Source organism: Neomonachus schauinslandi, chromosome 4 (assembly GCF_002201575.2).
Source record: "Neomonachus schauinslandi chromosome 4, ASM220157v2, whole genome shotgun sequence".
Taxonomy (NCBI): domain Eukaryota; kingdom Metazoa; phylum Chordata; class Mammalia; order Carnivora; family Phocidae; genus Neomonachus; species Neomonachus schauinslandi.
In genome coordinates, this window is record NC_058406.1 from 30,518,049 (window position 1) to 30,544,513 (window position 26,465).

At 40.4% G+C, this 26,465-nt stretch overlaps 1 protein-coding gene across 2 annotated transcripts in view; it reads left to right on the plus strand.

Annotated features, from left to right (window-relative positions):
• The window catches only part of SMAP2 (small ArfGAP2), a 48,723-nt gene that overhangs the window by 782 nt on the left and 21,476 nt on the right, over positions 1-26,465 (plus strand). The gene's annotated exons all lie outside the window — the stretch shown is intronic.

Here is a 26,465-nt window from a genome sequence, read left to right on the forward strand (position 1 = left end):
GTATGTCAGGGCTCCGAATGAGTTCTGGGCCGGCTGTCGTTCCAGAGGCAGCCTGGAGCTCACCACCTTCCACTTGCAAAGCTGAGTGATGAACTGCAGTGTGTGTGTGTGTGTGTGTGTGTGTGTGTGTGTGTGTGTAGGCGGGGACGGGGGGGGGGGCGAAGAGGCTGAGAGAGGGGGAGGAAGAGAGGGAGGGAGACGAGGGAAGTGAGATGACGGCAGGAAAACCGCTTAAATAATTTTTTAAGGTGATTGTTGGTGCCCGCTATTTGCTTAGCAGCTCCTTGTGTCATTTTACAGTCTTGCTGAGATCTGACAGAGTGCATAGGTGGCTTTCTTCTTCCTGGATGTGTGAAGTGGGAACCTGCCTTATGCAGTGACACAGTGCGGATTTCTAGACAGACTAGCCCTGGCGGTGGAGTGCGTTGGAGCCGGTGTGTGTGTGTGTGTGCGCGCGCGCGCGCGGGCTGAAACTAGCAGATTGTGGCTGTAGTGCAGGATCCGTTTAATCAGTGGAGAGAAGGAGGCAGGGGATGCATCAAATTTGTTGCTTCCGTGGTCATTACCCTTCCAAAGGTGAAATATGATCATTGTATATTGTTAGAGCCATTTAATCCTTGTGTGCTGTGCCCTCCAAGGTGCATGATTTGATCCAATTAAAGATCAGTACGATAGGAAAGCTTGGTTATAAGTGAAAGCTTGGTTATTAGCACTCAGAATTTATAGATACAAACTTCTGTAAATATTTTGTTTCCTTATTTTCTTTCTGAATTCTTTGGGATGTAATTGGAGAAGTTGGGAAAATTCTTTTCCCTTTGGGGAGAAGGGCATAGTTATGGGAGCTGTTGTTAATTTGCTTCTGTTCATAATGCAGTGGATTTACCACAGTCGTTTGGCAATGTAGCATACTGGGTGCATAGTATACAACAAAGATTCAAATGTGTTTATGTTTATCAATATTGAGAAAGGAAGTACATGCCTAATTGATGCCTTTAGGTAATTACCTTTTATTTTAGAAAAATAAGGTTATGTAAGGAGAACAGGGGAACGATACATTGATTTAAACATCTAGTATATTTTAATGTCCTCTGCCAATAAATAAATGGCATGTACTTTTAGGAAAACATGTGCCCAGACTTCTTTCCTGCATTTTTGCCTTAGCAAGAATTTGATTTAAAAAGTATTTTAGAATCCATTTATGTTGAATAGGTTAATTTCTTATAGTTGACTCTTGTTAAATCTTGTCCTAGACTTTTTGGAAGATTCGGTTTAAAGTTTAGGAGTATTATTTCCTGGCTTTACTCAAATTCCCTTATGACCTCAATTGACAGATCTTGAGTCACAGTGAAGCAACCTACTAGAGTGAGCATTGCTACATTTGGGGAGTCAGATGCCATTTTGATGACTACCCCCAACATCCCATTTCTCCTACCACTCATACTTACTCATATTCCAATGAAATATAACATATGGAAGAGAGAGCTTGATTCATCACTTCTTCCCAAATTTTCCATTGCTTTTTATCAATAGCATTACTGGGGATCAGATAATGAAACAGTAGTTAATTCTTGATGAGAACTAGTAACTGCTGGGTTGTAAACTTTATTAACTGCTGTCAATGGTAGAATCCTGGTTCCTGAAATGATTTCTTTTCACAAATTAGTTTTACATTTTGGCTTGGTGGCCTCAGTGAATTGGCCATTGTATTAAACGTGAAATGACAAGGTGTCAGTCATCTTTCAATTCAGTTAAATAACATGTTGTTTAGGCCTCAGTTTATCCAGTTTGTGTATTATCTAACTCCTTCCACACTTTCAACCCTTCTCACTAATTTTCCTCCTCCTTTTCCCTAATTTTGGTTGTTATAATGATCATACAGACAACTACTGGATCATGGTAGGAAGAGACACTCATATCAAATTAAGTTACCTGTTAGCTCTGGTAAAAAATACATGTAGTGGGAAGAGGTATTTAAAAACTATTAGGTTTGGAAAATGAGATTTGGATCTGAGTTTATCCCTGTGTCTCATGTTGTTTCTTAGAAAATTGAGAGCTAATTGTACAGGACCTGGTGAGTGAGTGCTCATCTATTAATATTAAATCAGATGATGTAGCCCTGGACTGCAGACCTATGAGCAGTATTTTTCTGATGTTCTAAAATAACCCTTTGGCAATGGCTCTTCTTTTAAATACACTTGTTTAAGGATGTGATTATCTTTGGATGTGTAATGTGAACATCAGAGTAGAGAACAAGCATGTGTTTTCTTTACGTAGTACAAGTTTTGTTGATCCTGGGATTTTTAACTCTCTTGAGCATAAGACTCACTGGTTTCTGGGATCCCTAAGGCACTGAAGTGATTCCTGTGTGGCAGAGAAAGCTGCTTAGATATTGCCTTTTAAAAAATGCTTTGACTTACTTTTAGGTCCAAAGATATGGTTTCCTCATCACCCAAAGACATTGTGACCTTTAGGGTAAATTTTTGGACTGACTTAAGTAGTGATAGGACAAAGGACAAACATACTAAAAATTCCAGATATGTCAGTGGTAACTCTACATAGTTTAGGCTGGGTCCCATTTTTGGATAGACCCTTGTGAGGTTGTACTAGTCCAAGGCTTAATCTTTAGCTCTGCGGTTCCATGTTTTATCAGTGTGCCTGGAATAGCTGCTAATCACCCTCTTCAGAGACTGGTTTAAACTAGGCTCTATCTTATTTACCATGTAGGGATCTGTCTTTCTGATGACCTGGATACTTGTGTCCACTATTAGGACATTACTTTCTCAGTACCAAGGTCTGTAAAAATTTGAGAGCTTTTTAATGAACAAAGAATTAAAATATAAGAGATTTGATGGTCTTGTGGAATATTTACTTCATACTTCAGACTGTGAAACACCACTTAGAATTCTGGAGTTTGACAGAAACTTTGTAATATTTTGTACTTTTCCCTTCTGCTACATCATGCCTCTGAAATGTTTTACCTTGAATTACCTAACTATTGCCTCTGTTCCAGTTTCCACTACATACTCTTAGATTTAAATATGCTTTTCGGAAAAGGTAGCACTTTCATGTGTTCAAAATATAAAAGGTTCAAAGGCGAGTATATACAATGAAAAGTTGTGTTCTTATTCCTGGTCCCTTAGCCACCATTTTCCCTTCCTAGAAGTAACCACTTTTGGTAATTTCTTATGGGACTTTTAAGAGATAATATATGCACAGGCAAGCAACTACATTTAAATATATTCTTTTGCAGTGCTTTTATGCAAGTAGTAGTGTATTGCTCACAGTCCATGACACCTTGCATTTTTCAGTCAGCAGTATAACGTGGAAAGCATGTAAGTGCTCTCTCCATGTACATTAAAGAGCTTCTTCATTCATTCATTCTTTTTTTTTTTAAGATTTTATTTATTAATTTGACAGAGAGAGAGAGAGCGAGAGCAGGAACACAAGCAGGGGGAATGGGAGAGGGAGAAACAGGCTTCCCGCAGAGCAGGGAGCCTGATGTGGGACTCGATCCCAGGACATGACCTGAGCCGAAGGCAGACGCTTAACGACTGAGCCACCCAGGCGCCCGCTTCTTCATTCTTTCAAGGGACTTTCTTTTTTTTTTTAAATTATGTTATGTTAATCACCATACATTACATCATTAGTTTTTGATGTAGTGTTCCATGATTCATTGTTTGCGTATAACACCCAGTGCTCCATGCAGTTCTAAGGCTATACCTAGGTTGTCTTGATTAAGTTGAAAGAGATGCTTAAGTGATTTGGAAACATCTGCTCTTGATGAAGGCATCTTAGAAAGTGTCCTAGGCCCATCCGTAGCTCAAATAAGCCCACCTTTCAGGTGGCACAGAAGCAAAGTAATGGAAGGGGCTGTCGACTTGATGTTGAAACATCCAGTTAAACTCTTTCACTCTGCTTATTTTAGCTTTGTGACCTTCAGTACTGCACTGAACTTTCTCAGTTTAATTTTCCTCATTTGAAAAATGAAAGTGCCTGGTAATTAAAGTGTTACACAAATGTAAGCATTACTTATTACCACCATTGCTGGTCTTATTTATTCTATCTTGGTTTTATTTGTTTCACTTTCTGACTTTATTCCCTTAAGTACTCTGGTTACTGGAAGCCATGGTTAGAATGACTCACCCAGTAATTCCCTAGTCTTTAAGCCAAAACCATTTCCTATATATGGGGGTTCTGGCACTTTTGCAAATGTACTTTATGGTACCCTTGAGGATGATCTTTGGATGTTTCCTCACTCTTTAAACTTGTATGAAAGATTAGACCAGGGAATCTTTGTGTAGAAATTTTTTACAGTAGTCCTAAATTTTAACTTCAGTAAATTAATCTCTAGCTTTGCTTTATATTTGTTTTGTGTTGATAGATAGCTAAGTCATTGCTTGTTAACTAGCATTCCTTAGAACATGAACTTTCCTATCAATTTTTAATTATTTTACCTGTATCTGTGGCACCTTTTGAGAGGTTGAAAAAAATTCCATCAGATCAAGACAACAGAAGTTTTGTGTCCATCTCTAGTTGTTAAACACCCTTCTCCAGCCAAGATCAAATAACTTTTCTGGGTTTTTTATTTTTATTTTTATTTTTTTAAAAGACTTTATTTATTTATTTGACAGAGAGAGACACAGTGAGAGAGGGAACACAAGCAGGGGGAGTGGGAGAGGGAGAAGCAGGCTTCCCGCTGAGCAGGGAGCCTGATGCGGGGCTTGATCCCAGGCCCCTGGGATCATGACCTGAGCCGAAGGCAGACGCCTAACGACTGAGCCACCCAGGCGCCCCTTTTCTGGGTTTTTACAGCTAATGCACCTTAACTCGAACAGTCATGGTTGGGTTGACACAGTTACACTGAAAGTAATTTATCAAAGTCCTCATTAGATTGTCTTTTAATATCAACTTGTTAAGCTTGTTCCCTGGGAGATACTTTCCTATTTGTTCTCCTTGTCCTTTAAATATCATTCTGTGGCAGTGGGATAGAGAGTAGAAAATGCCTTATCGTTTAGGGGGAACTCTGCAAGCCTGCAATCCCACACTATATGTATTCATTCTGAAAATATTTGTTAAGCACTTACTTGGTGTCAGACACCGTATCAGGATATGTGGTAGATTCAAAGGCCCTGTCTTTGGTCCGAAGGATCATACAGTTGAATGGGGAAGCAGATGTATAAACTGATAAATGATGCAGTGTAGTATTATCATGGCATTGTGTGCAGGGAGAAATGAAAGCTCTGGAGAAAGCAGACTAGTCTGCCTCAGGAAGTCATGGCTTCAAAGAGACAAGTAAGCTGTGTCTTGAACGATAAGCGTGACTTTGCCAGGTGAATTTAGGGAACTTGGGCTTGGAAGCAGAGGAAACAGAATGTGCAAAGCCTGCAAGGTATTGAGTGTGTGGGTGGGTGGGAGGATTCTCTAGTATATTTTTTTTTTTTTTTTTTTTTTTTTAAAGATTTTATTTATTTATTTGAAAGAGAATGAGAGAGAGCATGAGAGGGAAGAGGGTCAGAGGGAGAAGCAGACTCCCCGCTGAGCAAGGAGCCTGATGCGGGACTCGATCCAGGGACTCCAGGATCATGACCTGAGCCGAAGGCAGTCGCTTAACCAACTGAGCCACTCAGGCGCCCCGGATTCTCTAGTATATTTTAACTACATGTTGGGGAGTGGCAAGGGATAAAGGTAGGCAGGGGCCAATAAGGTTAAAATTCTAGCCCTGTAGTTGATTTGCTTTATAGTATTGGGATTATGAATATGATTTAGACTCTCTATTGTGTAAGAAGCCCATACTATTGGAAGTCCACCTACTACTCAAATGAAATTATAAGTATTAAAGACATGAAATGTTTTCTAACTGATGAGTAGTAAGAACGGTCTCAGTATTGTGCCCACAAGACCAACATGGAAGTGTATGCAAGTACATTAAATTATCTTAGAAAAGTCTAGTGAAATGCCAGCGGTAGATATTATGTCACTTCTGGAGTTGACATTGATTTTTGAGGCTGAGCATGCTTAATACTCAAGTGGTCTAAGAGTGCTGAATATTTGATGTGTGCTCTTGGTTGCTCAGTGCTTAGAAGGTGTAAGCAGGTAGCTGCAGCCTGATCTCTCAGTATACTTTTCAGCAAACCTATTGCTTTCCAATAAATCAGAAAACTACTTTCTGCATTTTTCATCTGATGTCATTATGATATGTAGGTGGCAGCTTTCTTGGGCACAGTTGTCTATATAACTGTTCACCACATGAGTCATTGTCTGTTTCTATTCTTCTGCCTGAAAATTCCATCTTGGAAATGACGTCATGCAATTAGTGACTGCTGCACTTTACTCATTATCCACATTGTAGCTGGCTCTGTATGTTATGTTGATGGACCCTACCTATGGCACAGACAAGGGACAAAATGACTTGTTAAATGGACTCAGACTCAACTCCTCCAAATGATATCCCTGTAGAAAAGATGCCAAGCAGGAATCTGCATAAAGCACACGTATGTTTTACATTCTAAGCGTACAGTGCCTGACTTCTGTTATTGTGTCTGCTTAAATCGTTATCACAGTTGTACTTCTCTTTGAGCAAGTGGACAGTTTAAGTAGATACTAATTTTGAAGAAGTTCTGTGTTGGCCCCTGGAATGTGACAGTTCAGCTTACCACACTGAAAAGGTAGGAACCAAATCTATGTAGAGTAGAACACCTTAAAGTTAATTTCCTTTAACCAAATTCCTCTGTTGTTAAAGAAATATTCCTATATTGATAAATTTTTTAAAAATTATACTGTGCCACTGTTAACATGTCCACTAGAATGTAAGCTCCATGAGGGCAGGGGTGGTTGTGCCTGTTTTATTCACTGTAGTATTTCCAGCACCTAGAGTAGTGCTTGGTATAGATGTAGCTCTTAGTAAATATTTGTTTGAATGAATGAATTGATCTTGTCATCTATAAATCTTTTGTTTCTTACTAGAAGAAATCTTTAACAGGTTATCTGAATATTTGTTTAATTCTTAAGAAACCTAAGTTTTAAAACATATTTTAAAGTTGGGGACCTAGCAGAGAAACAGACCCCACTGTAGATAGTACAAGCAGAGGGAATTTATTTTTTTAAAGATTTTATTTATTTATTTGAAAGAGAGAGAGCAAGAGAGCAAGCGGGGAGGAGAGGGAGAAGCAGACTCCCCACTGAGCAGGGAGCCCAATGTGGGGCTCATTCCCAGGACCTGGGATCACAACCTGAGCCGAAGGCAGATGCTTAACTGACTGAGCCACCCAGGTGTCCCAAACAGGGAATTTAATATACAGAATAGGTTACATGGATGATATAAGAGCCTAGAAGGTAAATGGGCTGGTGAGGCAACCCAGGGATTAACAACACCTGGGAGCTAGTGTGCCCCTAAGGAAATTAGAAGGTGCTGGTGATACCAAAGGCCTGAAGTCTGAGCTATCTGGTGTGAGCTAGAAGCATGGAAAGAAAAGTCGTTTGGTGGCAGCTGGAACTGTGACCCTGTTAAGAGAGCATTACCCTGGCTTCCCTCCTCCTCCTACATCTTATCCTTATTGTTACCTCCCATTGATGGAACTTACCCAGAAATTGGTTGGCAAGGGAGCCTGGGAGATGTAGCTCCCACTGACAGAGTGGAGCAAGGGTAAGATCTAAGTGGAAACAGGCAGAGGCACAAAGCACTTAAAAAAAAAAATCTCCCAAGATGTAATTCTTTCTCCTTGGAGGTAATAGTTGAGTTATTTTGGACCAGAGATAAGAAGGGTTTTCAGGCAGATACAACCTCTTGTGCTTCTAAAGAATCTTAACTGTTGCTGAAACAATAATTAGTCCCAGGAGGTAACGTAACAACTCAGTCATTGCCTAAATAATTAGGATGTGTGTCTAGGAAAATTGGCTTCTGTTGAATCTTCCAGGGGCAGTTTATCAATTTGGTTATTCAGGAAATAAGTTTCCCATCCTGTTGATTTTGGGATGCCTTGGGCATGACTGTGTGTGTGTGTGTGTGTACATATATGAATGTACACACATACATTGAGCTTGTCCCATCTACAACTGAAAGACTTGAGTCAACACATAAGATGTACAAAGAGAGTTTTGAGGATTGCAGCCTCGTGGTACAGATTAGACTTTCCTTGACAGTTAATGTTAAGGTAATTGCAATAGACCTAATTTTCCTTGTGCCACATCATTTTAACTAGTCTTATTGTTTGTCTGGGGTTTTTCCCCCACGACTTTAGGTAGGTTAGCACTGGGGGAGGGAGGTAAGACCACTGGATCAACTTTCTTCTGGACCTGAAAAGTTGTTTTCAAGTTTGTTTTACAAGGGAGGTTGCTGCTGCCCCATTTCAAGGCCAAGCTTTCCAAGTTATCGCTAGTAGTTTTCTTCTTGATTATAAAGTGTTTAATGAGCTATGTAATAGAAGTTTGGCACTTTCTAGAAGGGCTTTTTTTTGTCAATCAGGTCACCTGCCTTTGGGCCCCTGCTACATTAATGGACTTGGTGGAACTAGGCCAGCGAAGGTTTTCAGTAGAGTGTGAGTATGTTTGTTCTTAGGCTGTTATTTTCCACAGGGGCCACATGTAGAGGACTCTGAGTAAAGTTACCATCTATAAAAATTGCATAGGTTTCATTGTTTTTCTCTTTCCTCCAAAAATTAATTTCCTCTTGGCAGGTATAATTCACAGATGTAATTAAAAAGTAATTTGGTTCTAAAAAGCGTATCAGACTGCTTCCCAGAGTACCAGTTCTTTTCAGCCAGTTCATTTCAATTTAAGAGGTACATCTATGCATTTTTGAAGCCTCATGTTTAATAATTACAACATTTTGCTACTGTATTTGACTCTTCCATTTTCCAAACTTTCTCCTTCCCTACCCCACTCTTCTGGCTCCTGTATTTCCCCACAGGCTTTGTGGATGCTGGTCCATTGATGGCTGAACTGCTGGTCCCTTCCCAGTGGAAAACCCCAGAGATGAGCCAAATCTGCCTTCAGCTGTGGCCATCCATCAGTGTAAGGTTGCCCTGGCGGTTGTCTTCAGTTTGTCCAACACTCCTCTGCCCCGCCCCCCTTCCCCATCCTCCCTCATGTGTGGCTGAAACTTGCCCTGGAATCCCACCTTTGTAACATATCACTGGGTAGTAATAAGATTTTAATATTGCTGCTACTTTTCATTTTCAAGTAATGTTAAGTAGTTCTCTGACCATTTTTGTTGACCATAGCCCTCTCCCCCGCTGCCCCAGTTTGCATATTTCCTATGGGTATTCTGTGTGCTTTTAAATGCATGTAGGATACAATTTATTTAGAAAGTTTTGGATTTCATAAGCCCAATTGGAGAATGTTGATTTTTTTTTTTTTAATTTCAAGTCAGGACTTTCAAAAAGAAATTTGTTAATTTGAAACAATGAGAACTGGATCCCTCAGGCTCCATGTCCTTTCTCCTCACCCCAAAAATAAATGTGTAATGTTCTCATTTTATGATGTGTCAAAAGTAATAAGGCAAAGCAGGAGTAAGAGAGACCTCCACTCAGCTATAGTCGATAAGCCTGGCCTAGCATAGTGATTTGAGAAAATAGAGAACCTTTTCTTTTTCTTTTTTTTTTTCCAAACAAGCATGCTGTCTTTCACAGCTAGTTTTGGGAAGACCATAAAATCCCCAAGCCTCTACTGCAGAGCTTACATCTTTAAATTCAGGTTTACTGATATTAATCCTACAATATTACTTCCTGAAGTGCACTGAAAGTACATTTTGTTGTTCAACTTCTTCCTCTTTCCTTGCCTTACTGGAAGTCCCCCAGTGTGTAGATTTAGAGATGAGTTCTCTGGTGTTTCAAGCCTTAAGTTAAACATTTTGTCTTAATATTGTTTAGATGGTTGCTTTTGTTCTTATGCCTCCAAAAAATAATCTTACAGAATTTTCTATGTGAGCGGGTAACATGCTGCAGTATAAAGCTCAGAAAGGAGAGGGTGCTGGTGTCTTCTTCTTGTTGATACTTACCACTTGGGTTATAAATGACACAAGCCCTTCAGTGAGAAATAGGAAGGAAATTCCCTGTTCTTACCATGACACTTTTATTCAAAATAGCAATAAACAGCACAGTTAATGGAAACCAATATAAGTGTGACAGCTGATTTGAGAAAGAAAGAGTGGGAAAGATTCAGCCTCTTCTGCTATGTTGAAAGCATATTTGTTGAAAGAAAGCTGTTTGGAACCCGGGACCCTGTCTCTCTGAAGGTAGGCCTGAGGAGTTTGGTTAGAGGAGCTATTTTAGACGGAGGAGAATTGTGAGAAAAACTCTTTCCTGAAGTGTGAGTGCTGTGTTAACATCCCAGCTTGTAGGTGAGAGAAGGGAAGAATCCTTAAAGCAGCATTAGAAGGAAGATTCCAAAGCAGCTCCTCTGAGCATTCTGACTTTGTTCTGAGCCTCATTTCTGAACAGGAGTCTGACACAGTGACTCAAATCAAAGATCCATACTGTGGGCAGAGTAAAAATAGGGCTCAGTTTCATTAGACTTCTTAATGCATTGAAGGAAGAAAAAAGATTCATTACCATAGACCAGTTATTTTTTGTCTTGTGGGATATTGGGGAGTGGGGAGGCGTGAGCATCCTTACGCTTATTAGCTAAACATCATTAAATGCTATTTATTTATTTTATTTATTTTTTTAAAGATTTTATTTATTTATTTGACAGAGAGAGACACAGCGAGAGAGGGAACACAAGCAGGGGGAGTGGGAGAGGGAGAAGCAGGCTTCCTGCCGAGCAGGTAGCCCGATGCGGGACTCGATCCCAGGACCCTGAGATCATGACCTGAGCCGAAGGCAGATGCTTAATGACTGAGCCACCCAGGTGCCCCTAAATGCTATTTTTTAAAAAAGCACTTTGGGGCATCTGGGTGGTTCAGTAGTTTGGACAGCCGACTCTTGATTTTGGCTCAGGTCATGATCTTGGTCGTGGGCTCAAGCACCCCCCACCCCACCCCATTCTGTCACCCCTTTAGGTTCCATGCTCAGCACAGAGTCTTTTTGTCCCTATCCCCCCCAACCCCACTCCCGAGCACTCTGTCTCATAAATCAATCAATCAATCAATAAAATCTTTTTAAAAAAGCGAACACTTTATTTTTTTTCTGCTTTTGAAAATTACTCATTTGTGAAAAAAATCTTTGTCAAGTATGAGAAAATATAATGATGGAGAAGATACTTCACAAAATCCCTATCATCCATTTTTTTTACTTGCGCTTATTCCATAATAATTTTATGTCATTATTGTTTTGCTTAACATTTATCATAAGCATTTTTCATGACATTAAAAACATTTAAATACCTTTATTATATTCCATCATTTGAATATGTCATTACTTATTTAACTCTTGCCCAATTGTTGGACATTAGAATTTTTAGTTTTTCAATATTGTAAATAATGGTACAATGTAAATTTTTGTATTGCTGTTAGACTAATGGATTATGTGTTCAGAGGTGAGTGGTCACGTGGGCCCTCTAATTTTAAAAAGTTGTCAGGAAGTCCTCTGGGCTGAGCCCATGCAGAGACAACCTTGCTATGGGGTTGTCATTCTGAACTGCTTCACTGTAGTGGACATCTGTTGAGGCAAAGAGTGGAGAGCTATGGAGAATCCTGGCTTGACCATAAGGAACAGATTTATGGAACATGATCACAGAAAGATGGGCCAACATATATTCTTATCTCATGCATAGTCTTCCACATTATATGGTTGATATATGGAAATATTGTTGTGTATTGATCAGCATCTTAATGTTGTTCATATAGTCCTCCTTCACTTAACCAGTCCACTGGGAAGATGGATTAGAGGTCCTACATTGGTAGAAAGGGGTTAATACTACCGTGTTTTTGTTTGTTTTGGGGGGTTTTTTAGTTGTTTGTTTTTTTTTTTTAAGATTTATTTATTTGAGAGAGAGCAGGGGAAGAGGGAGGACAGTCTTAAGCAGACTCTGCCCTGAGCACAGAGCCTGACGTGGGGCTCAATCTCAAGACCCTGAGATCATGACCTGAGCCGAAACCAAGAGTCGGGCGTTTAACCGACTGAGCCACCCAGCCACCCCTGGTTCTTTTTTTAATAAGAGCTTTCCTTGGACTATAAATTCCATCAAGACAGGGACTGTGTCCCATGTATATCTGTATGCCTAATGGGCAGCATCTGACACATAGTGTCTATGCCTCCATCGTGAACACTGTTATTCTTTCGATGTGTGTTCAGATCATATTCTTTTTTTGTCTTCTGAAAGTTATTCTCATGCTGTTAACTCAGATATTTGAAGATCTGTGACATTCCAGGAAGCCAAGCAGGTGAATTTCATGGTGGTTTTGTTGTAGTTTCTTTGTGCCCTTTCTTTTTTTGTGCTTTTGGCATCCGTGCCACATTGAAAGCTGGAGCCAGTCACGAAGCTAGTACTCTGCCCTCTCAGTAGGAGGTTGTAGTGTGGCACATCATCTTGCATCTTGGGAGAAATGTAGCATGGGGTGTGAAACAGGAGGCTGAAAAAGCACTCCTTTAGCCTTTTTGTGGGATGGGAGTAAATATTTAGACACTGTTCTCAGGTGCTGCAGAAATTAATAATAACCTTGCAGCAGTTTTAGAAGCTCTTCTTGTACCCACTGGAACAGGTCTGTTTAATTTGAAGAACCTTACTTTAGCTCTTTTGAAGCTGTGATTTTTTTCCTAGAGACCTACCCTGGATTCTTCTACACACTGTTCTTTTTGCAGGACCTTTCTATCCGTACCGCTAATATTTGCCCCACCCCCTTGCACCACATCTGACCCGAATCTCATTATACCCAATTCTGAAATATCTAGTTTTTAAACATGGTAGTGTTTTCTTTTTGAAAGAGCCAAATCTTCACCCTTTGTTCTCCTCCCTTAAGCCAGGGCTGTTTTGATGACTAACATGCGACCGTCTGTACTTTGATCCCAGAATTAATTTCTAGTCTTCTGTTTGTTTGGAAATGAAAGTTCTCTAGCTTGTTTGGATACGGTTGTGATTCAGTTAAACTGGCACTGATTTTCCGTCTGTTTGCCATTGGTTGGGGCTCCTCTGATGTGTTAGGAAAGCTGCTGCACACCGTTGGGGAGAGAACGTCATGTGTTCGTGGTCTTGCACAAGGGTTTGTTTGTGGACTCAGGTTTTGTATAAAAAGCCTCCTTCTGGCAGAAAGGCATGAGCCTCCCTTCAAATAATTGAAAGGCATATTCTGCCTGGCCACTTGTTCTTGAGCTCTAGTATATTCTCCACTTCTGGGCTTCCTTTGAGGAAGAAGAATATGGGTAAGAAGGGGTGTGAATAAGCCTTCATACACAGTCTCAGATGTTGGGCTTCCCAGCAGCAGAGAGTGAATTGTTTGTTATAATAGAAAAGACCACCTAAAGAGCAGGATATCAATTTAGTGACCATTATTGAGCATCCATGTATAACACATATTTGGGGGTGTATAAAGATGATTCTAATTCCAGCCTAGCTGGTAATTTCTTCTATGAACTTGGTTAAATGACTTGGCCTCTCTGGACCTTAGTTTCCCCAACTGTGCTTGACTAGATAATCCTTAAAGTTCTTTCCAATTTTGGAATTCTATATCTAAATGTTCAAACTAAATGGCCTAGAAATGATTCCTGTAGAGGACTTCTCAACCTCAGCACTGTTGATATTTTGGATACTTCTTTGTTGAGAGGTTGTCCTGTGCCTCATAGGATGTTTACCACCATCCCTGGCCTTGCCCACTAGATGCCAGTAGCATTCTCTGCCCCCACCCCCACCCCCACCCCCCCACCAGTTGTGACAACTAAAAATGTCTCCAGACGTTGACATTGCCCCTTGGGGGAAATTGCTTCAGTTGAGAGGCATTGCTCCAGAAAGAGGAGAGTGGTACTGTTTGAAGGTGGGCTATTTTTAATTATCTATTTTCATATTGTTCCTCTTCTGCTTATTACCCATCCTGGGGATGGAGAATGAAGAGCAACCTCATTGGTCAAGAGCTATATCACTCTTCTTTAGTGGCTTCTTTTCAAGATACGCCTGTCCTAACTGGGCGGGCTCATTTGCATCTTCAGTACTTTTTTCAGAATCTGAGTAGATGCTGGTTGTTGCCAAGAGGAAGTTAAGGCTTTAACCTGAAAGAACCTAAAAAATGTACAGAAGTAAATGTCCCTAGAGGGTGAAGACAATGACTTCTAGTGAATCAAGTGAGCTTTTGTTACCTGAAGTTAGGTCATGAGTGATAGGAAATTCATTTAATTATAATACCAAGTTTTGAAATATCAGGTCCACCTGGCTGACTTTGAAATGATTGCCTAGCTTTTAGCTCAGTGATCCCTCCCTCGCCACCTCCTCCCCACAACCTGCTATTAGCCATTGAGGTAGTGATTGAAATGTACTAGTTCTCTTATGAGATCTAATTTTAATACTTGTTACTTTTGCTGCAATATGTTGATTTCAGGTTGAATAACTTTGCATCCTCACCCCCCAACCCCCGCCCCCGGTGCCATCTTTTCCTCATTTCTTGCAAATCCGGTCTTGACTGGGTTAGGTACAGAATGATGCTGTTTGCCGACTGGGTTAGAGTATGTTTTGTGAGCATCCTTACTGGGATGCTGTGGGATCCCAAAGCCATGATTGAGACACTTAAGCCTGTGTCAGTCCCTATCCCTCGGTCCTGGCAGGCTCCGTGTTCCATCCCAGCTGAGCCTTTGCTGGAGTAATTGCCCACATAGAGCCTTCAAGCCAAACAATTGTTCGTACTGAGATAGTCTCACTGTTTAGCTCCTAATGAAACAATCTCCTTCCTGCCCCCAATGAAAGCAGCTATTTTTTTATTTCCTCCCTCCCTTTTTGGAGATGCCATGTCTCAGCTGCCACTCTTCTATCTTATTCATAAATGCTTTAAGCAGAGTCTTTGTGCAGAGGAAATTGGCTAGAGCCAAAATATCATGGGCTAACCAGGAGACAAAGAGCATTAAGGATACCCTTTCCCTAACTTTCTATGTAGGATATTTAAATTACCTTTGTGTGATTTTCTGAGTAATAAGCAATTTAAACCTCAAGTCCACATAAGAAAAATACTAGGTTTTAAAAAAGTGTACTAAATTAGTTGTTACATAAAGGAGCTTACAGAAATAAACAAAAATAAAAATAAAACCCAACAACAAAAAACCATAGATGAGTGCCACAGGACAACAAGATTCTCTGGGAATCAGGGCAAGAAGAAGAGGCTTGATTGGGAAAGTGGATAGAGCAAGATTTTCACAAAATGATGTTTTGCAAATACAAGTAATATCCCAGGTACAGCTATTTGTGAGAGATCCAAAGTTAATCAGGAAAGTATAAGTAGTCCAGTTTTCCTTACTGACCAAAATTTAGAACCTCCAAAATATGAATTCAGGAAGGAGAGTCCAAAGTAGAAATGACGGGTTGCCCAGGTAGCTCCAATGTGTCCTGCTTCTCTTCCCCACTTGGGGTTGCTTCTTCTGGATTAGTGATGCTTTCTTCATGTTGCCATCTCTGTTCTAAAGCTCTGGCTCATACAGACACAAATCACTTCCTTTGATTCTTTCCCTTTAGCCCTGTTAAGACTGTTTAGAACTTTGAGTACAAAGGGAGAACAAAAAAGGGAATTTATTACAAAATATATACCCCTAAAAAATAATCCACTATTTTTGGACTAAAAAATAATCACCCTTTCAAAATTCAATTGTTGATCCTACCTTGGTTTGTTCCTAGTCCCTCTTCTACTTCCTGATCCTGAGGTCTCTATGCCTTAGCTTTATGGGACCAGAGTAGCTTCCTGGTTACTTTGCTTGATTTCTTTTTGCTGAGCACCACGCTCTCCTCCAGGAGAAAGGTGCTATCTAAGGATCCACCACCCAGGAGTTTACTCTCTAGAGAACTTGACCTGAGGTAAAAGCCAAATTAGCCTTTTTGTGCTGCTGCTCACATGGGGCTCTTTTACTCATTTCTCTGTAGTTGGGCATCCAGGCCTCTTCCTGAGGTTGTTGACACAGTAAGAGACCTCATCCTCCAAGTGGAAATGAAAGTTCTCCAGAAAGAGTGGGGCTTCCCACTTGGAGGCCCAGCAGCATGTAGTACAACTTGTATACTGCTCTCTCATGGGAGCATTTATTTAACAAGAACTGGTACATACTGGTTTTTCTTTTAGAAGGGAAAACTTTTATTTTGACTACCTTAAAATTTAAAAACAGTTAAACAGCAAAGCATATTTTTTTTTTAAAGATTTTATTTATTTATTTGAGAGAGAGAGAATGAGAGAGAGCGAGTACATGAGAAGGGGGAGGGTCAGAGGGAGAAGCAGACCCCCTGCCGAGCAGGGAGCCCGATGCGGGACTCGATCCAGGGACTCTGGGATCATGACCTGAGCCGAAGGCAGTCGCTTAACCAACTGAGCCACCCAGGCGCCCAAAGCATATTTTTTTTTATAGCAAAGCACATTCTAAATGAAGTAACAATGGTTAAAAGGAAATTTAAAAATTAAGAAACAAATAATTGCGGGGTGCCTGGGTGGCTCAGTTGTTAAGCGTCTGCCTTTGGCTCGGGTCATGATCCCAGGGTCCTGGGATTGAGCCCCGCATCGGGCTCCCTGCTCAGTGGAGAGTCTGCTTCTCCCTCTCCCACTCCCCCTGCTTGTGTTCCCTCTCTCGCTGTGTCTCTGTCTGTCAAATAAATGAATAAAATCTTTAAAAGAAAAAAAAAAAGAAACAAATAATTGCAAGAAGTTAATTCCCCTAAATTCATCTATGAATTTAGGGCTAAACGAATATAAACATTACTAAGTTTAGCTGGGGGTGTCGTTTACTTTTTGTTTGTGTTCTATTGTTTTTGTGTGTTTGGTTTTTAGAGGGGGGAGGGGCAGAGGGAGAGAGAGAGAGAATCTCCAGCAGATTCCGTGCTGGGCATGGAGCCCATCTTGGGGTTTGATCTCACGACCCTGAGATCATGACCTGAGCTAAAATCAGAGAGTCAGATGCTTAACTGACTAAGCCACCCGGGCACCCCTGTGTTGCGTTGTTTTTTAAAATTAATCAAAATTTATTGAGATAAATGTTAAGTTACTTTTGTAGATTTTTAAATAACAGCTCATTGCATTTCCTGTATTGTTTCAAGTATCTCTACGTGGTCATGTCAAACTTCAGTTTAATGGTTTAAGTAATAGTGGATATTTTATTTCCATCAAAGTGCAGTAGTCGTACGGTTCAATTCTGGAGAGTCCAATGAATTGGAAATAACATGTTCCTAAGAATGATATTAAGTAGTATCTTAGGAATTATAATGAGAGCAAATGTAGCATCCATTAAATAACAGCCATTTCCTAAAAAGAGATAAATCAAAATTACTTTTAAAGTGAGAAATAGGCCCATGTCCCATGGATGGCTGTGGATGTTCAGGGGGCAGCTGCTCTAGAAGCTAAATCAAACCTGCATGTGACCCTGGTCCCTTTGGCCTCATGGTTTAACCCTCCTCCTTCCTGGGGAACCTGATGAAGGAGAGGGATGCCCTGGCCCTTTCAGGCCTCTGCTTGTTGAATAGCCACTGGGGGGAAGTTGAAATTTAAACTTTCTTTTAGCCAATTTTTGTCTGCTATGACCAGTTTCTTTTCTTAGCTCATTGAGGTTTCCTCTCAGTCGACAGGGATGCCAACCAACTTTGTTGAGCTTTTTTCTCATGGGACATAATCCATCTTTGGCAGAGGAAGTGTTTCTTTCCAGTTCTCTCTCTAGGTCTTTGGCCCTCTCTCCATAGGAGCTGCACTTCTGGTGTATACCGCTGGTGTTTTCATATACTTTGGGAAGTTTCTTCATTTCTAAGCAGTACATTACCTCATGGATTAGCTTTCTGCACGTTTCATTATATGTTCTTGCTGTAGTTGGGTCAGTGTTCAAAGTTTCAGCTAAAGCTCTTGAATTTCACTTCCAAGCTGTGAATCTTCAAATTGCAAAGATGCTTGTTCAGTTTGGAAATTTCTCGTTGGATGTGTAAGCTCTTTTTTCATTTGATTTTCTTCTCATAATTTTTTAAATGTTCTTAGCTTTTTCCCTTCAGGCCTTTTTAAGGGGACATTTAAGTCATGGAGGCATTTCTTCAGTCGACTTTGGACTCATAGTCTAGGTGGTCCATTTTCTGATCCACTCTTTTTGTCTAATCCCAAATTGCCGTCATTCATGCATCTCTAAGCACATCATCTCCAGCACAGTTTCAGTCAGAGATTTTTAGTTGGCTCTCTGTATCATTTACAACCTATTTCATTTGTGTCTGAGTTTTCAAGCGTTTTTTCCCTTCTGTTCCCACGCTCTTTGCTTCCACCCTGCGGCTTCCTGGGAAAGCAGCTCTAGGCTTTCCTGAAGATAAGTATTTTCAACCATACCATCCATTCTTTTCCTCTGAAGTTGTTTTACATTCTTCCAAGATGCTTTTAGTGTTTTTGGCACCAGTCAGTAGGAATTGGAGAGATTTTGATGTATCTTTGGGTGACCATGTGTTGTCCTTGAAGGCAAGCTGTCATCCCTGCATGAAATGAAAGCTTAGGGGGCTCACTTTTCTGTTCTTTTTCTAGAAAGCCTATTATTTTGTCTTCAAGTGAAGAGGTGGCCTTTTTTTTTTTTTTTGTATTTTTTGTCGTACTCTATGTTTGTAACATCAGAGGACTGGCCTCCACTGGAGGCATCAGCTTGTGTAATCAGCTGAATCTTCTCACTGACTTTATGAGATTCTTCAACCCTGGGCAGAAAATCTTTTAACTAGCTCTTTTTCCCTCCTTAAAATATGTTGGTTCTTTACTATAAAAACAATCATAGCAGCACATACCAGAACCTCCCAGGGAAACCCCAAGAGACTTGGACCTTGTCTCAAGCTTTCAGACAGCACCACCAAGAATACTGCACAGCCATTCCAGGACTGGCTGGAGGCCCTCTGGTTGGAATCAGGGACTCACCTCACCCAGGAGTCCCTCTGCCTGTGTCCTGTTCCTGAATGTGAAAAAGGCCTCTGGGTGTCTGTGGGTAGGATTTACCTTCAGACATTTCTGTGTGTGGCTGGAACATAGCAGCTGGTACCTGTACACACAGTTTTAAGGTTATTGGTATATAGAGGTGAGAGGAGTAATAAGAATTGATTCTAGAAAGGCCCAGATCAGGCAAAAATTTAAGCTACACTTAGGAGTTTAAAAGTTCACTTGGCCATGGGGGTCCAGTTACATGTCTTTGAATGGGGTGATAACATCATCAGAACATACCTTTGCCAGAGTGTCCTTTTCAGAGTAAAAAAAAAAAGGCCGTAGGAGGAACTGCCCTTTCCCTTCTGAAGTATTCTGAAGAGTTGAGTAATAATGGTACAGATTGGTTGATTTGGTAGCTTTTTATTACCAGAAACATCACCTAAGTATGCGCTAGTTATCCACTGCTGGGACAGACAGAAAGGAAGAGTTACAGCCTAAACTACATTGAATCCCTACCTACTACTAACCAGGAAAGTAAGAGTGGTGCGGACCTAAAATAACTAAAAGTTAACTGCCCTTCTTTGAGTCTTTTCAGAGTAGCTCAATGAATTTTAGAGATATTGTTACTACCTTTGAGAAGAGGTAGGTTTCAGAGATAATCTTATCTAGGTAAGGAAATTGACTCTTGGAGAAGTGAATTGACTTGCCTGAAGTCAAACAGCTGATTAGTGGCACAGTTTAGATAACCCCTATCTTTAACTGTGTGGCTAGCCAGGGCTAAGTAAATAACATGAGATACATACAAGCATGTTTTGGACTAGTTCAGAGCAAGTACTAGTTTTGCTAGGATATCAAGGAAATGAATAGCCACCGTATAAAGTTGCCGAGGAAAGCTGCTGCACCCAGCTGTAGACATGTGCCTTGTTTTGGCCCCTGGCCCTTTGGCTATGTTATTATTTTTGGACTGATTCCTTTAGGCTCTTTTTCAGTTGTATTTAATTTTTTGGTCCTCCCTTGCCCAGGGCTGAGCAAAGTCAAGGCAAATCCAGGTCTGTAAGCACTGCTAACACCTACGGAAAGATGAAGAATGTCTGCTTCCCTGTTGATTTCTTAGCTTTAATGTCTTTAGAGAAAAGACATTTTAAGTTAACTGCTGAAATAAGTTTAGATGTAGATTGACTAATCATTTCATCAGTGAGTGCTTAGTGTTGTACTAATGTCGCTTTGCTTCATCTCCACTGATGTCATAGCAATCTGATTGCTGTCTCTGTTCTATCACTGACCTCCTGGATTGAGTTGGTTCATCTGTCGCGTATTTGCTTGGGTGCATGAGTAGATGCTATCTTTTTTTTTTTTTTTTTTTAAGATTTTATTTACCTATTTGAGAGAGAGAGAGAGAGCGGGGAGGAGAAGAGGGGGAGGGAGATGGACAAGCAGACTGCACCAAGCGTGCAGCCCGACGTGGGGCTTGATCTCAGGACCCCGAGATCATGACCTGAGCTGAAACCAAAAGTCAAATGCTTAACTGACTGAGCTACCCAAGCACCCCTGAGTAGCTGCTATCTTAAGTTCCATCTTTATCTTGCATACCTTGTTATTTTATATAAATACAGGAGGAGTCTAGAAGCAGCACCAGGAGATAAAAATGCAGAATAATGGGACTCAGTATTAGGAAGGCATCTCTAATAGTGATTGCCATCTAACAGTATATGTGACTACCTTTTGAAGTGGGTACATAACTGACTTAGCACTGGAGCTGTTCAAGGAGGACCCAGGTGGTCTCCTGTAGAAGGATCTCCTGCATTCAGTGAGGGATTAGACTCAGTGACTTCTAAGGTTCTTTCTACCTCTGATTTCTCAATTTAAAATTCCTTGGTGTAGTATTTACTTTTATTCTCTAATCAATCTCAGAAAAGTTTCAATTTGCTTTGTCTCAAACATTTAAAAAGCTTAACTTCTGCTTTTTTCAAGTACATGAATGTGGACAGTGTCTCTTTCTGTAAAAGGAAACAGCATTCTTGTAAGACAGACCGGATGGAAAGGAACTTCTCTTGCAGAACATCCTGAGAGCAGAGGTTGATTGAGTAAGCCCTTATTTTGATCTGATGGTTCCTTAAAATGTTTGTACATACACAAATTAAAAGTTACTGTTTATTGTTATTTTAGAAAAGGGAACTAAGTGAATTTTCTTTTGTAGAGATGAAAATAGGCTGGTGAATGTACCTCTCAGCAGCCTTACTTAATTTTTCCGAGATGGCCCTGGTGTTTGTGTGTATTCTTTGTAGTGAATCAGGGGGTGAAGGGACATGATGATTGGAACTGAGGTAACTATCATTGAGAATTGTTCTTCACATAATCACTGCTTCTTCATCACTTTGACTCCCAAATTTTGTGTTGGAGTTAACGATGGGCCAAGTCAAATAACCTCTGTTTTCAAACCAGAGTTTGTTGATTTAGCTTCTTCCTCAAGTGTCTATCACATTCAGACCAGTTTTCAGTGCCAGTCACAGGCTCCAGACACTGAATTTGATTCAGTTCTTTAGGTTCATCAAAACCTAACATCTTTGTAAATTGATTATCTCATGCTGCATTTTCAGAGCCATTGAACGTCAAGCAGGAAGGGACCCCCCCCCCCCCCACCAATTACCTACAAATCAGCTAGTAGAACTGTGGCGTAGAAGTGACCTTGGGGCTCGTGGTTTGCCCATCCACTGTGCAGGGATCGTGTCTCTGCAATCCCTGAGAGATGCTCATCCAGCCTCTGCTTCAACACCTGTACTCACTGGATTCTACCATTTCTGGATAGGCTGCATTTGTTTTCACACAGCCTTGATTGTTACAAATTTCTTCCCCAGACTGTGCTAAAATTAACTTCTACTCACTGGTGCTACTTCTGCCTTTGGAGCCTCACCAAAGTAACCTAATCCCTTTTCTGTGTGGTAGCTTCACCATTAAGGTGTTTGAAAACATCTCCCTTCATTTTGCAAAACAGGAAAAAAATTATATATACTTTTATCTTATTGAGGACTTCATTTAACAAATATTAATTTTGGATGTACTATTTGCAAGCATTGGGCTAAATATTTGGGATAAATGAAGAAGGAGTGTGGTCCTTGCCTTCTAGAGCTCACAGTCTATTTAGGGCAAAAGAGAATTGTAAGCAACTAGCTATAATAGGATATTAAATATTAGAAGAGCAAAGCATACAGTGACTATTAGCCATAAAAAAGGCCAAGATTTATTAGAGGGCCTCACAGAGGAGGGGACACTGGACTGGATTTTGAAGTTTGTGAAGCAGGATATAGGGAGAAAGCCATTCCAGGTAGGAAGAAAGGTGTAGGTAAACAGGTATGAGTACATGGCAAATTTCAGAATGATGATTTGCTCAGCATGAGTAAAGCACAAGTTGCTAGAGGGTTTTATATGTCGTGTTAAGGTGTTTCAGCCTCTCCTGCAGCCAATAAGAAGTCATGGATGGCTGTGTTGTTTTTCAAATATCTGTACTGTTTTTTCTCATTACAAAAGTAATAGAAATTCATTGCAAACAATTCAGTGAGTACATAAAAATATAGAGAAGAAAATAGATATTTCACAACCCTACTACCCAGAAATAATAGCTTTTAATATTTTACATATGTTCTTCTAGACATTTTTTCTGTGCATATGTATATATTTAATCACACTCTTTAAAATGGAATTGTTCTGCATATACTGTTTTAAAACTAGATTTTAAGGGGCGCCTGGGTGGCTCAGTCGTTAAGCGTCTGCCTTCGGCTTGGGTCATGATCCCAGGGTCCTGGGATCGAGCCCCGCATCGGGCTCCCTGCTCAGCGAGAAGCCTGCTTCTCCCTCTCCCACTCCCCCTGCTTGTGTTCCCTCTCTCGCTGTGTCTCTCTCTGTCAAATAAATAAAATCTTAAAAAAAAAACCACTGGATTTTAAGATTAGTATAACATGGGGGCACCTGCCTGGCTCAATCAATGGAGCGTGCAGCTCTTGATCTGGGGGTTGTGGGTTCGAGCCTCATGTTGGGTGTTAGAGATTACTTAAAAATAAAATCTTTTAAAAAAATAGTATAAGATGGAAATACTTATATATTAGAAAGTTACATTTATGTAATCTGTCATTTCTAATTTTTATTAAATTATTCTTAATATATTAATGAATGTTCTTAATATAGTTGTGTTCTTGACCTGTTCTTTCCCTAATGAATTCTTACCTGTTCTTTCCCTGATGAATTGAATGGGTTGGGAGGGGGGAGTCAAAGGATTTACTTACTTTTAAATATTTACCTCTCTGAGGAACTGTGATATGTATGCCCATATCTGCTGTCTGCTCTTGTGGCAGTCATGGTTTAGTGGAAAAAATGTGTTAAACCATCACACAAATAAAAATATGATAAAGTGTGGTATGATTTAGGAAAAAGCAAATGGTAAATGAAAGTTTGTAACCTTTTTTTTTTTTTTAAGATTTTATTTATTTATTTGAGAGAGAGAGTGAGAGAGAGAAAGAGCACAAGAGGGGGGAGTGGGAGAGGGAGAAGGAGACTCCCCGCCGAGCAGGGAGCCCGATGCGGGACTCGATCCCGGGACTCCAGGATCATGACCTGAGCCGAAGGCAGTCGCTTAACCAACTGAGCCACCCAGGCGCCCCTGAAAGTTTGTAACCTTTAAAAGGTCCTATCTTTTACTGATTTCCACCAAATTATGTACAGATCAAATGGTATGATATTTGAGATTTGCTTCAAAATGTTCCAGGGTTGGGAGAAAGGGAAAGTGTGGGAGTATAGCTGAAAAACCATTGACCAGAGATTGATAATTGCAGAAGGTGATGGTTAATTATACTCTGCTTTTGTGCATTTGAAATTTTCTATAGTAAAATGCAAAAACCAGAAGAAAAGACGGAAGAGAGAATATCATCTGGTTTAGATTGGGGGGGCCAAGGAAAGGTTCCTTTGAGGAAGAAACTTTACAGCTGAGACCTTTGATATATATAGGAGTTGACCAGGCTACAGGTGGCGGATGGTGGTTGGGGAAAGAGCTTTTTAGGCAGTGGGTTCCGTGTGTACAAAGGCCAAAAGCCCTAAGTAAGGAACATGTTGGTGCTTTGAGGAAATGAAAGAAGACTGGTATGGAATTGGGAGGCTGGGGAAGTGGGCATGGGCCAGATCACATAGACTTTGGAGACCATGTTAAGCATTTTGTTCTTTAATCCAACAGTGATAGTAGGAAGCCTTTCACAGAAAGGTTTTACACAGCTGAATGACAAGGTTGCTTGTGCTTCTCTAAGAGTTCAAGCTGGCTGTTTTGTGGAGAATGGTTTTGGTTTGGGGCTGGAGGGGAAGAGAGCATAAAAGTAAAAATGGAGAGACATCAGAAGGATATTGCACTAGTCCAGGAGATCTGGAGACTTTGTATTAGAGAAATAGGGTTGCCGATGGAGAGAAGGGAAACTGAACTGAGAGAGATTTCAGCCTTGGTGATGGTGTAGATATGGAGGGTTGAGAGAGAAAGGTATACATTTCTGACTGATGCAGTTGAATGGGTGGAGGTGTAATTGACTAAGATCCTAAGAAGGATGGAGGAAGAGCAGGTTTTGTGGCAAGAGATTGAGAGCTTAGTTTGGAATATGGCATTCAGAAAATTCGCACCAGTTTACATTTTCTCATCTCTATATGAGACCTGTTTATATTCAGGGTTCTGATGTGTACAGATTTGAGTTTTAGAAAGATTATTCTGGTAGGAGGCTAGAGACCAGTTAGTCTGTGAGCTCTTTGAATCAGGGGATCTCATTTGTACTGTCTCTGCCTTTGTATCCCTAGTACCTAAGCAGGCAGAGTGTTTGACACATAGTAGGTACTCAGTAAATAATGTTCAAAGAATGAATGTTTATAGGTGAGATAGGTTTAAGTAGAGATTGATAGATTTGGGGAGTTTCCCGGGTAGATTCAACAGGGCTTGGATGTGAGATGGAAGGGATTTTTTTCTTCCTTGACCCTTCCTGTTGAAGATCTTTTCAACTGCTCCAGGATGCTGGCAAGTCTCAGTATGTGTAGCCATCGATGTATCAGTGTGTTTTCCCTTTGCTCAATATTTATTTGTTTGGAACTCCATAGGTTAGAGATCAACAAGCTGTAATTATTATAATAGTAGCTTCAAGCTGTCTGTAACTCTACTTTTTTTCTTTCTACTGACTTCTCAAGTCCAGAACCCTCTAAGACTAGCAGTCTGCTGGTGGGGGAAGTTATAGCAGCAAAGGAAATTTACAGCGGGGCAGCAACAGTTGGTATGTAGAAGCTGTCCAGTAGTTGAATGTAAATAAGATTTACTTACATGCTTTCCGTTTTACAAATGGAAACATAAGCCCTAGAGAGACTTGTCAGAACATATGCAACTACTCAGTGTAAGCCCAGATTTCCCTGATCCTGGGCTGGTACTTACCACAGTCAAATTCTTGACAGATCAACCAAATCCATAGACTTTTAACATTTTCACTGATTGCTTACTGCAGAGTGGTTGTATGTTAGTTTTTTTGCCATTACTTAATGCTTCTGGAACCTGCTCTTCGGCACCTGTGGAATATGCTCACTTAGTCATGACCTTGTTCTTGTGTTATGCTAATTACTACCAGTTTATATCGCTTCTCTATCCTGTATGCTTTCAAAATAGTTGAGAATATTGCCTCTCAGAGTCTCCATTTTCAGCTTCGAAGGGGTATCTTTTGTATTTCCTCCTTCGTTGCCATGACCAATGTGTATTGAACAATTGTTTTTATCTTTGTAAGTTTACCAGATTTAAGTAGGCTGGCCTGTTGCAGCAGTCCCAGGTACCGTGGAATCCAAGTATGTCAGGTTGACAGTTTGGGGCCTTTGTATGTGTCGTGAATACATGTGTGGGCACAAAGGCAGGGTGGGGGAATACAGCAGAGAAGGGGAATAGGTGGGGGTTAAATAGTATATTTTCAAGGGATATTTTCAGGGAGATAAAGGAATTTGCTTATAAAATTTCATGTTTTTTAGAAGATTTGAAATTGGACCCAGGGCAAATTTTTTCAGTCAATTTTGGTTCTAACATTTTAAGACTGGAACTCCTATTCCTGTCTAAAAAGAGGCGTTCTGTGGTGTTGCATAGAGTGTTGGTATATGCATATTAATGAGTTAACTAGCCTTTACAGGGAAGATGATGAATGGGAAGTGGGTTCTGGAAATCTCATGCTATACCATGTTATTACATGTAGCTCTCTTCTATTATTATCCCTCTGTATTCTGTGAGGTACACATTTTATAGATGATGAAACTGAGGCTTATTAGCAAGTTTAAGTATCTCTCTGAAGGTCACACAGCTAATTATTAATGGAGCTAACATTCAAACCTAAGCTTTTTCTGGCTGCAAAAATTGTACTTTTAATAACACCATTTTCCACATTTTCAGCCATATAAAGTAACCTTTGTCTTTTGTGTTTTCCTCTTATCCAGTTTCATAATCATTTATGGAGCGAGC